Source organism: Sarcophilus harrisii, chromosome 3 (assembly GCF_902635505.1).
Source record: "Sarcophilus harrisii chromosome 3, mSarHar1.11, whole genome shotgun sequence".
Taxonomy (NCBI): Eukaryota; Metazoa; Chordata; class Mammalia; order Dasyuromorphia; family Dasyuridae; genus Sarcophilus; species Sarcophilus harrisii.
This window is the reverse complement of record NC_045428.1, coordinates 286,410,305-286,424,032: the sequence shown is the minus strand read 5'-3', so window position 1 is coordinate 286,424,032 and position 13,728 is coordinate 286,410,305. Positions and strand designations below refer to the sequence as shown.

Below are 13,728 nucleotides of genomic sequence, written 5' to 3'. Positions count from 1 at the left end.
ACTGAAGTCCTAAGGACATGAGGCTAAATAGTAATTGGACTATACTCTATTAATATATATGCTTGGAGAAAGATTGGCCCCCGCCTACTCTCTGTGCAAGTCCTGATGTGTTGTATAGGAAATGACGATTTTGGTGGGTGGAAGCAGAGGGGCAGGAAGAGAGGCTGGGAGAGATTGCTGGCTGGCTTCATGTTGCAGCTGCACACATTGTGATTGTGATCCCCCTTCACCCCCGATCCCTCTTCACCTCCAATCCTTCTTCACCTCTACTGAGAATAAAGATTGAAGATTTTCCCTTAACCTGAATTCCTGACTCTGGCTGATTTTAAAATACGCGGTCATCACAATTTTCATCAATAATAGTTCGCGGGCAACATGAAATATACATTCACTAAATACTGGTAAGTTTTAGTATGTAGCTTCAACAGTTATTTCATTTGTCATGCTCTTCTTTGCATCTTTAATAGTAGAATGGAAATAATGATAATATCTTCCATCTCCTTGTGATCTCTGGAGTATTATCTAAAAAATGTTTTTAGTTAATGAAGAAATCCATTATAATAGTTATTCTTATTGATGTAAGAAGTTCAAAAAAATGTACTAAATGTAGCTTAGCTAAGCTGTGATTTTCTACTATGAAACATAGAAGAAATGAATGCAATTTAAAGGCAAACATTCTATTCTTTCCAGCACTCAAATAATTCAGGATTCCAACTTATAGATATTATCTTCAGTAGAAAAGTTAGCAACTTGTTTTCTATACACTCTCACTAATCAAGCCAAAAATATTAAGAGGAGGACAGTTATACTTTGGGAACTTTTGGCATTACTGACATTTTCTGATTTGTATAGTCACAACCTAGAGAAAATAGGCTGTGAAACTTTAAGTGGAGTGGTCATGATGATGAGGGCAGGAAATGTCAGTAAACCTATTTAAAATATGAATGAAATTTCTTCTCATGGAAAGCTTTCAGATTTTGTATGTGATGACCGCATTTAGCACCTAGAGTATTTTAAAATCAGCCAGAGTCAAGAAGTCAGGATAAGGGAAAATCCTTGATCTTTATTCTTTGCGGAGATGAAGGGGAATGGCAATACTAAGTGAGAGCAATGGCCAGCAGTGCCTCTGGCTCTCACACTCCACCCACCAAATCCTCCACCCAATCTCCTATACAACACATCAAATTTGCACAGAGAGTGAGTGGACCATTCCTTCTCCAAGCATATATTAATAGAGTACTGTCCAATTGCTAATTAGCCTCAAGTGCTCGGGACCTCAGTGCATCTGCTCAGTTTCAGCCCATTACATTGTAAAAATTTATAGAACATAGTTTTAAAATGAACAATCTATAAATTAAGAATGAACTATTAGGCCAAATCTCTTCCTGCCTTTTCCATGCCTATAGGCTATAGGATTCTAAACTTCACATATCTTTCTTTCTATATCATTCATTCTCATGTCCATCCATCTCATTCCCTTCTACCTCCTCACCCCTTCACTCTTACTCTCTCTGGCTTTCTTAGCCTCTGCCTAAAAACATATTCAGTTCTCCCTTATCCTACTAATCCCTCTTCCTCCAAATTAAAAAACAAAAACAACCTGTATTTTAATCCTGTTAATCTCATTCCTCTTGGTTCTCACCTCTTTCCTTTCTTTCAGTATACTTAAATGAGCCATTCTAGATTTACTGACTCTTTTCCTCACTGTCAACTTATTACTCACCAACTTCTTGAAACTTTTCAAGATCATAAATAACCTGCTTACTACTAAATCCATTGGCTCTCTTCCTCCCAAATCTCTATCTTCCTTAATTTTTATAGAGGATATTATTAATGTGCACTCCAATATTTTTTTTTCTTTTAGTAATTCCTTATCTTTCTCCTTTTCCTCAACATGGGCCCTTTCAGTTATCTCTCTATATTTTCTCTCTACATAGGTGCTTTGATACTTAATTATCATTTCCATGTAGATGATTTCTGCATCTAATCCCTACTCCCATTTTCTCACTTTATCCCATGGTATTACCTGAATCAAACATTTACAACTACTTGTGGGAATTCTATACCTACTTATTCTGTTGTCATCTCAAATTCACATATCCAATACTAAATTCAATACCTTTTTTCTATAAAAATTATTTCTTCGAGCTTCTCTAATATGTTTAATGGGACTACCATCATTCCAAACACATAAGCTCAAAACGGAGATTTTTTTTAAAAAATCTTCCCTCTGCCTAATCCAATGGCAGGGAACCCTAGTCCTTGGCTGGCTTGCCAAAATTGTGATGGTTAATTAATAATAACTGAGGAAACAATCCAAGCAATATGATGTATTGGCAAAATAAGAATAATAAATGGGTCAGTGGACTTCCCACTCAGTCCAAAGATCTTGAATACAGAATGAGACAGATTTTTTATATATCAAAAACAATCAAATAAAACCAATTAATTTTAAGAAAATAATTAAGCATGATAAAAAATGAAGTAATTTCATTTTTAATTGGAAAAAATTATAAGGACTTTCCAAATTGGGAGGAAAACAAATAGGTTTCAGACCCTTTCTTCTCCCAGAACCAAAAAATGCTGATCTACTTGCATTTATGAAACAATGGATGGTTTATATAATCTAGTTTCCCCACAGATAATTTGCAGCAAAACAGCAAGATGGAGAATAATACATGCAGCCGCAAAAGATGGCATCAGTGTTCATGAGATAAGATTCTGATTCTTTTTATTCCTGTATCAAACCAGCACCTTCACTTCATCTCATCAATTCTTCCTTCCTTTCCCACTCTGAAGTAACCCATTTCAGGACCTTTTCATTACTTGTTTGGATTATTTTAATAATTTCTTGAGCAGTTAGTGCAGGGAACAGAATGCCTGATTTGAAGTTAGGAAGACTAATCTTTTTAGCTGTGTGACCCTGGACATATCATTTAAACTTATTTGCCTCAGATCTTCAACTGTAAAAGAGCTAGAGAAGGAAATGACAAACTACTCCAGTATTTCTGTCGAGAAAACCCCCAAATGGGGTCATAAAGAATTAGACACAACTGAAAAATGATTGAATGACCAAAAAAAAAAAAAAATCTTAACTGGCTTTCCTGACTCCTTTCTCTTTCCTCTCCAATCTAATCTCAAACTTGGAGGGCATGTGGAAAAATGGAAAAATTATGTTTTAATACTATCTCTGCTATTGGTTTCAAAATAAATTGCAAATTTGAGAAACAGGAAAAAGGGAATTCAGGATTCACTAAGGAAGTCCTAAGTTTTTTAATGGAAGATAAAGATTCCAAAAGGCAAGAATTAAAAACCATACATTCCAGGAAAAAAGATGTACTATACAAAAATGTATATAGTTGGGAAGTGGCCCAGACATACTGAGCTTAGAATAAAAACAGCTAATAGTTCAATAGTATGTAGTAATGTGTAAAGATGGGGTGGTGAAAAATACAGAAAATCCAATTAGATACTAGATTTTTAGAGAATCTGAAAATGAAGAGGTCTAACATTTTATCCCAGAAAAAATAAGAGGTCTTTAATGATTTTGAAGGAAGATTTTTATTATGTGGTCAGAATTGTATACTAGGTATGCTATTTTGACAATTTCTTTTACTTCTTAAAATTTGATTCCTTTGGTTTTTAATGGCACTTTTTTACTCTCCCCTCAATTTTGGAAACATATGGAGGGTAGATTGAAAAAATATGGGAGCAGGGAGATTAATAGGAAATTATTATAACAGTCATAATGCTTTCTAGAGGCAAAGGATAGAGTGCTGGGCCTAGAATTAGGAAGAACTGAATTCTAATCCAACTTCAGACAATTTTTAAGACCCTGGGGAAATCAATCAATCTCTGTCCGCCTTGGTTTACTTAATTGAAAATAGAACCACAAATAGCATCTATTTTTTTCCCCAAGACTGAAGTGAAGATTAAATGAGAAAATAAAGAACTTAGCACAATTTCTGGAACAAAATATGTCCTTAATAAATGCTTGTTTCTTTTCTTCCTTTTAAAGCCTAAGATTCTACAATGATTAAGATATCCTAATATAAAACTTTCAGTGGCTTCCCACTAACTAAACCCTAAAAAACAACCCATGTGTGTGTGTGTATATACACACACATGAGAAACCCTCTTCTTTTTTTCATCTGTATGCCTCAGTTTCCTCAGCTATAAAATTGAGATTATAATAGCACCTCTTTCTCAAAGTGGTTATAAGGATCAAATTAAATAACATGCCAAAGTACTATATAACTGCCAGCCATTATGTTATTAAATGCAGAGAGACATAAAGGTGCCAGATTATTATGAATCTTAAATGTCAAGTAAAAGAGTTTGAACTTTATTCAGCAAACAATAGGCAATCACTGAAGGATATTGAATAATTATATAACACAACTAAATCTATGAAGAAGGAAAATGAAACCGGAAATGGTATAGATGGTGATTTGACAAGCAGAGACTAGAACTGAAATGAAATTTTCAAAGTCTTCCTTTCCTAGTCTTTAAAATAAAGGTGTTTAAATTTGAAAAACTTTTTTTGTCATTTAAAATATACTTTTTTTATTTTCAACACATATGCATGGATAATATTTTCAACACTGACTCTTGAAAACCTTGTGTTGCAAATTTTCTCCTCCTTCCCCCCATCTCTTCCCTAAATGGCAAGCAATCCAATATATGTTATACATGTTAAAATGTATGTTAAATTCAATATGCATAAACATACTTGTATAATTTTCTTACTGTATAAGAAAAATCAGATCCAAAAAATAAAGAAAATGAGAAAGAAAATAAAATTCAAACAAACAAAACAAAAAGAGTGAAAATATTATGTTGTGATCCACACTCAGTCCCCATACTCCTCTCTCTAGGTGTAGATGGTTCTGTTCAACACAAGATCATTGGAACTGGCCTGAATCATCTCATTGTTGACCAGAGACATGTCCATCAGAATTGATCATCGTATAATCTTGTCGTTGCTATGTACAATGATCACCTGGTTCTGCTCATTTCACTTAGCATCAGTTCATGTAAGTCTCTCCAGATCTCTGAAATCAATCCTGCTGATAGTTCCTTATAGAGCAATAACAATGCATATAAGTTTGAAAAACTTAAGAATTCCGATCAATGCAATGACCAATCACAGTTCCAGAGTGTTGATGATTTAGTTACCCACATCTCCTGACAGAGAGGTGACATATTCAGGATGCAGAATGAGAAATTACTTGTGGACATGGCAATATGGTAATCTGTTTGGTTTGACTATACATAATGGGTACAAAGGTTTTCTTTTCTCTCCAATAGGAGGAAGAAGGAGGAAAAAAATACAAGTTAAGTAAAAAATAATGAAATTTAATTTAAAAAATTAAATGAAGGAGTTGGGTTAAATGTTGTTTAATGTTCCTTCCACCTCTAAAACTCATGATCCTTTTTAGATTATGAAATTTACAATTGATAAGAATGTGATAAATTCAGTTATAGTTATTTCATATGTAGTCTTTGATCTCACATTAGATGGAAAGCTCCCTGAGGCCAGAGTCTATTTCTTATTTCAAATTTGTATTCCCTAATACTAAGTACACTGCCTTGCACATAATTAGTGTTTTAATAAATGCTTATTGCACTCTCTGAATTTTGAAATGATAACTTTTGTATATTTTGTATATAGGGTTAAAGGAATATATGTAACATACATATATATAAACATAGCTATGTGTATAAACATATATATTTGTATGTAATATAAAACTATGTTATATGTAAAATATCAGTAAAAAGGTTTATAAACACAGAACCTAAAGAAAACTTTCTGGCTTTCAACTATCATTTCTGGGATAGCCTTTCAATGCACAGTTACAAAAAACCCTTCACTGCAGAGGCAGTATTTATGAAATGTTGTTTTTAACAGTAAGGCAATGAATGACAGCTTGCAACCATTCAGGTGCATCTGAGCAAGTCCAATAGTACTTTGTAAACTTTAGACTCTGTTCAAATAATTCAAAATGATTATTTTCATCACTACTGAATTGTAGCCTAGCTATGAATAAAGTGAAATAAATGTAGACAGTCACATTGGGGATTTATTCTGGGAAATGGTATAATGTTGCCAGTGTGGGTAATTGGACAAAACACCAGATGTGGTTTAATTTAATCATTTTGGGTTCTAAATACATAAAAGCTTCTCACCACTGGATAACATTTAATACTAAATAACATCATTCTGCTACAATACACATAATATATAGAATGATGCTACTATAAGCAAAATAGAAAAATGTGATGAAATAGTTGGGAGAAAATTTTTTTTTAATTACTAATCAAAAAGTTCAAAAAATCATTATTAATAAAGTCCAAAGAACCATAGAATATTAAGAGTTTTAAGAACATCTTTAAGATCAGTCAGACCTATCTGTCTCTCCTACTGTGGGAATATCTTCTATAATAACTGTGACAATCTCTAAGGTTCTACTTCAAAGAAACCTTGATATTCTTTTGAGATAATCAGTCTACTGCTGGACAATTCCATTTGGCAGAAAGTACTTTTATCAATATGAAATCTACCACATGTACTGTCAACCCATTAGTCTTCGAATTCTCTGTAGCAACAACAAAACAACAATACAATCCTTCCATAAAGACCTTCAAATACTTGGAAAAAAACCATTTTATGTTGTCCTCAAGTCTTGTTTTCCCTAAGCCAACATTCTCAGTTTTCAACAATTGTTCCTATGCTATGATTTCTAGATCTCTCCCTCTGGTTGTGCAGTTGTGCAGTTTTGGATATTGAATCGGGAAGACCTGGATTTAATCAAACCCAGACTCGGGCATTTCTCCCAGGCAAGCCACTTAACCTGTCTGCCTCTGTTTCCTCAGCTATAAAAGCAGTGATAATATTAGCACCTATAGAAACAATATTGGTAAAGTACTTTGCAAATCTTAAAGTTCTGCATAATTATGAATTATTATATTATCTTTATTATAATAAACACTATTATTAATAATAATCATCCTCCTCCAATCTTTTCCACATGAACTACTCTCTCAGATTGGTCTCTTCTATTCTTAACTGATGTAAATGATTTTTCCAAGCTAAATGTAAGACTTTCCATTTATTCTTATTATCCCTCAATATTCTATTTGGTTTATTGTCACAATGTATGATCGATATGATGATTTTTAAAATATACACTGATTCTATTTTTCAACAAATTATCTTCTTTTAACAGCTTTGTAACAACTATAAATTTGATATACATAATTTGAATGTCTTTATCCAAGTTATTCATTTTTTAAAATACTGAATGGGACAGACAAGGACAGAGTCCACTGGCATGTAACTGTAGAATATTTTTGCAAGTTGAAGTTGTTTCACTAATCAAACTTTGGATATGGCTGTACAATTATGAATTCAGAGTACTATAAATTTAGAGCAAGATATAAACCTAGATAGAACTAATGAGTCCAATATCTTCATTCTTCTGATGAAGAAACAGAGGTTCAGAAAATTTGTGACTTAGTCAAAGTCACAGTGAAAAGGCAAAGTTGCATATGTGATCAAGGTTCTCTTTTGTATCTACTTCTTCCTTTTCTTTTCTTTTCTTTTTTTAACTAAAATTTATGATTGTTTTAGTCAATATCATACATTTTAAAGACTAAAATTCCTCTTCAATTATATTTTTTCAAAGTGTTCAAGAGATTTATATTTCTAGGAATTTTTTTATGTCCCTTTTTTCTAAAGTTTGGATTACAAGTTCAAGCACCACTTCCTTTTTATTATGGACTTATGGACTAATGGATCACAGTCATTTTATCCTAGAGTTATTATCATTTCCTATCACATCTCCAAATACATCCTCTTCCTGACCAGAATATATCCAAAGTAGTAGTTTTCTACAGTGCCTTCTCCTAAAAATAAAAATGAAATTATCAAGAACTTGTCTGTCAAGTGTTGTGATTTTCACAACATTATGCTTTAAATCAAAGTTTTGAAAGCTGAAGTCTGTTCTCTCCCTCCTCCTACAACCCCGTCACCATGACAGATTATTTCTATGTCAGTAGATTAGGAGAGAATCATCCATATCTTCTATTTGTCTGAGGAGTCTATAGTATGTTCTCATTAGCAGCAGTTCTATCCATCTTTCCTTTTATCATCAACTAAAAACTCTTCACTAAACTGCCCTAACAGTTTAATGATTCCATCATAGATATAAATCTATGCAAGATATAACATTCTACCCTATTCCTATAACAGATCTACAGACAAACCTTATTTTATTTTACTTAACTTTATTATGCTTTGCACATGTGTGTTTAAATAAATTGAATGTTGATAGCAACCCTACAGTAAACAAGTCTATTAATAGCATTTTTTCCAATAACACATGCTCTCTTCCTGTTTGTCACATTTTGAAACTTTTTCATTATTATTCCAACTCTTACAGTGATGTCTGATCAATGATCTTTAATGTTACTAGTGTAACTGTTTTGAGGCACCCATATACAATGGTAAACTTATTAAATGCTGTCTATTCTCACTGTTCCACCTACCATGGAGCTGTTTCTCCACCTATCTTCCTCTTCACTGAGACACAACAATATAGAAGAATATTATGTAACTTAGTTTATTAAGCAGCGCTAGGGTTTGAGAGGACTGACTAATTTTGAAAGAGGTTCTATGTGGGTAAAGGCAATTAAACACATTATATAGTACAGAGAAATCTTTCGTGAAATAGCCAATTGATGTGGCCAACTTCACTTGTTACCTTATTTTAAGAAATTGCCACAGCCACCCCACTCTTCCATAACCACCACCCTTATCAGTCAGCAGATATCAACATCAAGGTAAAGCCATCCACTAAAAAAAATTTATGACTCACTAAAGATTCTAATAATGGTTAGCATTTTTAGCAACAAAGCACTTAATTAAGGTATGTATATTTTTAGACATAATACAATTGTACACTTAATAGCATAGTATAAACATAACTTTTACGTGCATGGGGAAACAAAAAAAAATCATGCAACTCTATTGCAATTCTAATTGCAGTGGTCTGGAACTGAACCCACACTATGTCCAAGGTATGACTGTATTTCTTTCTTACACTGTATATCCTAACTTGAATAGAATGGTAAGTTATTGACATTAATTATATATGTAAGTTATAGAGTTAAGTAGGGTAGGGAATAGGAATGGGTTACCGCTGAGTATTGTTTTAGTCAGTAGTTTTTCAGTTGGGTCTAACCATTTTGTGACACTGGGGTTTTCTTGGCAACTTGTTTGCTATTTCCTTCTTCAGCTCATTTTACAGATGAGAAAACTGAGGCAAGCAGGGTTACACAACTATTAAGTGATTAATGCTGGATTTGAACTCTGGTCTTCCTGACTCCAAGCTTAGTGCTCTATCCATTGTACCACCTAGCTGCCATGGATATTTTATTGTCTCCTAACTGTATCTGAGCTGGTACCAAAAGGATCCTCCTTCTTTAGGTCATACTGCAGTCCACCTGGAGCCGAACAGGACCCTTATTATTAACCCACCTGGCTAAAAGGAAATCCAAATTTCTGCTTCATTAAGATACTTAAGCTCACTCCCCCTTTCTTATATCTGGTGGGCAGATTCCTTCAACCTGCTAGTCAGAAAAGTGAGTTCTTAAAGAACTAGGACTCTCCTCTTTTTCTCCAGTTCTTAACCGAGTACATGGAACAAAGTAAATGCTCAATATATACCTTTTCATTCATTATCTTTGCAAGTCTTGGTACATCATGAGAACAATGTGTGTTGTGTTCAGGTTTTAAATTCACCTTATTGATTACCCATAATCTATGCATTGAATACCTATAATCTGTGCATTGATTCATACAGACTTGCTATTATTCCCAATACCCCTCTTTGAGAGTTTCCTAGTTGTTTTTCCTTCAGCATGCTGGTTATACCTCATTCTTAGTTTATGCTTCTATCGAGACCATATTCCTTCCTCTCAAATTTCAGTTCAAAGCCCAATTTGTCGAATCTCCTATCAGATGTTCTTCCCGGGTTTTGTGAAATGCACTCTGTCTCTTGCCAAGAGTCCATCATTCTGGCATTTGGTTAAGCCACAGCCAAGAAAACCAAATCCTTTAATACCATCTAGGCAGCCAGCTGCTTCTTTTTCATTTCCTCTGTTGTCTTCCAAATTGGTGACCTTTTGCTTGAAGCAAGGAAACTACTCATTACCTGTAACTTAAAATTTTCAGGTTTTCTCTTTTTGTTACTACAAATTTCAGTTATTAGAGAGATGATACAAAGTTATTGGGTTTTTCCCCTGTATCATTTATTTTTTATTTATACTTATTACTTTACTATTAGAATGAGATCCTTGAGGGGAGGAATTGTCTTGCTTTTTTTTAATGTCTCATTAGAGTTTAGCACAGTGCCTGACACATATCGTAAGCACTTAAATGCTCTCTATCTATTTAAACTAGGTGGTGCAGTGGATAAAGTAAAGGATCTAGACTCAGAAGGAACCGAGTTCAAACCCAGCTTCAGTCACTTATTAGCTGTGTGACCCTGGGCAAGTCAGTTAATGCCATTTGCCTCAGTTCCTCTGTAAAATGAGCTGGGGAACAAAATGACATATCACTCCAGTGTCTTTGCCAAAAAAAAATCCCAAACTGGGTCACAGTCAGACATGATTAAAGCAACTGAACAATAATATCTATCCACCTATCCGTCTGCCTATATTTGCCTCTTTAGTTCGTTAGCTATTTGGGATTAATTTAATGATATAAAACTTATACTATACTATTTTACATATGAAGTACCATTTACTCCTTACAACAGCTCTGTATATACATATTCTACATGTCACTGATCTCATTTTTCAACTGGGGAAATAGAACTTTGGAGATGTTAAAAGACCTGCCCATTCTTACTATCAAGAGTGACTCCAAATGCAACATTCTTTTGTCTACACTGCACTGAGAGTTTATAAATATTGAGTATTTATGAGTAAATCTGATGGATCTTGAGTTGAGTTCTCAATCCTGCATGTTCTCTGGGAAGATCATATGTATTTCCATTAGCTACACCAGGTATATATATATAGCTGTCACCATACCCCTTAAAGTAGGGTCTTGCCTTTTTCTTCCAGGAGCTGTAAATGATCTTCCTTCATTGATAAAACTTCCCTTCATAATAATGTTCCTATAAAATCTCACAATCCAAAAATCATACTCTTCTTCCACTGAAATCATAGTAAGCTTTTAATAAATGCTCTTTCTATACCTATCTATAGTTAGTTAGCTAGAATTAAGGTTTACAATGCACTTTATATACAATAACTCACTGATCCTTAAAATAACCTGATGGAATACATACCATAGATGTCATTTGTCTCATTTTCAACTGGAGAAACAAGTTCTGAGATGTCAGGAGTTTAGTCTATTTTTGCTATCAAGACAGACCTAAATATAACATTCTTCTGGCTATACCACACTGCCTATGTGTATTCAATTAGGAAGTACCTCAGGCTTACTAAGAGTCTAATTGTTTCACTTTTATGGGGAAAAATGTAATTACCAATAATTTGGTGGGAATCAGGGGAATGAGTATTCATACTACATAAGATGCCCCTAAAATGTGAAAAACACGCAGTTATTGTTTCTGATAAAAATAAAAGGAATACACTGTGTAAAATAATGGAGGAACATATACTGCTAATCTAGTCAAACTACCTCAGGTAGAAAGTGGGCTATTAGGCAAAGCCTTGAAGCAGAGAATGCATTTTTACACACACACACACATGTGTATGTATATAATATATATCATATACTATATATTTTATATATGCATGCATGTATATGTATATATGTGTGTACATATATGTATAAATATATTACACACATATATTTATGGATTCATGCTAGGAAAAGGTTAATTTAACACTTCTATAAACAACAATGGTAATTAGGACTGTGCTATCCTCTGTCTCTTAGGCTGGCAATCACCACATGGAGCTACTCCTCCCAATTGCAGCAGTGGTAATTAATCACCAGAATTTTAATTTTACCTCTGCCAACTGAAATAACATGGATGCTTCAAAAGGCTTTGTTCAACTAGAAGGGACTGAACATGATATATGGAGAAATCTAAATCCCCTCCCTTCTTTTAAAGGAAAAAACCAAAGTCAGCCTATGGATTCCAGGATATATGTTCTATAAGAAGCTATTCCCACCAAAATGATTCAGCAAATGAGATATGAAATCAGTGAGAGAAAAGAATGTGCTTAGGGCCCGAGTTCATGTACCAAATGACAAATGGTTTATGCTTCTATTTCCATGGTAAGTGTTATTACAACTACACCTGAGTCTCAGAGTTTATGTTTACTCGGACCTCATTTAGGTGACTGTAATAAACTTGTGCTGAACCATCCTTTAATCTCAGTATTTAAGACAGTTTCAAATTTAGTTCCCTTCCACAAATGTTAAGAGGGCCAATTCATTCCTTTTATGTGGGCAGCTTTAAAATACTGAGTGCAATGATAAGGGAAAATAATTAATCATGTGTATTAGATAGAAGCAGCCCCAAAGAATTCAAAACCGTTTAGCTAACAGTAACACAGGCAAGTAAGCCCAAAGTATGTGCTGGGTAATTTGTTCCCAAAGAGTATTCCCCCTATTCATTCTTTCTTTAGCAACTTTAATTTTTTTTTAATTTTAATAATCACCAACCAAGACAAATAACCAAATAAACATGCCAAATAAGGAATAAAACTTACATATATCCTTTAATATTTAAGAGGAAATAGTCAAATTCACAACAAATAAAGGGATGTGCTTGCTCACCGTCTCTCTTTTCATATTCTATAATAGTCAATGTGGACAAATACACTGAGCTTGAAATCAGTCAAGACTGTGTTCAAATCTGGTCTCGGGCACTTACTAGCTATGTTTTAAGCAAGTCATTTTATCTTATTGTTTGCCTCAGTTTCCCCATCTGTAAAATGAGCTGGAGAAGGAAATGGCAAACCACTCTAGGATCTTTGCCCAGAAAAGCCCAAATGGGGTCACAAAGAGCTGGACCACTGAAAAGATCAAACAATAGTTGATATGCACACCATTTTGGTTCATCTTGATATTGTTTTCCAACACTTTGATCAGCTTACTTATTAGACAAGTAGGAGACTTAAGGACAGAATACTGAACTTGGGAGGAGTTCAATTCTTGCTTCAGACATTTAGTGGTTGTGTGACCCTGGACAAATCTTTTAATTTTTTCTACCAAATTTTGCCCCCATTGTTTTGACTTTATCTGTCTTTATATTGATGTCTTTTTTGGGCAATACCATAATGATAGATTAAAACATTATAATTTATTCATCCATTTTCCAATTGATATTCTTTAAGGTTATTTCTAATTACAAAAACATTCAGATATCTTTTAATATTTTTTGTGGATGTAAGTACTTTTTTAACTTTTCACAAAATTGTTTGGATTAAAACTTGATAATGGCAAGATATGTTATTCTTCCTATATGCATAATTAATATGTGCTCTCAAAATAGGTACAGGAGTTGAAAGTCCCAGTAATAACGTGCCCAATTGTCTTTTTCCATATATGCCCACAGATATCACATTTATTCATTTTTTTCTGTTTTTGATATTTTAGTTTTAATTTATTCATATTTATTTAATTTATTTGTACCACCAGAACTTAGCAAAGTTTGGCACTTAGTAAAAGTTTAA

At 33.6% G+C, this 13,728-nt stretch overlaps 1 protein-coding gene across 13 annotated transcripts in view; it reads right to left on the bottom strand.

Annotated features, from left to right (window-relative positions):
• The window catches only part of BBX (BBX high mobility group box domain containing), a 350,166-nt gene that overhangs the window by 46,191 nt on the left and 290,247 nt on the right, over positions 1–13,728 (bottom strand). The gene's annotated exons all lie outside the window — the stretch shown is intronic.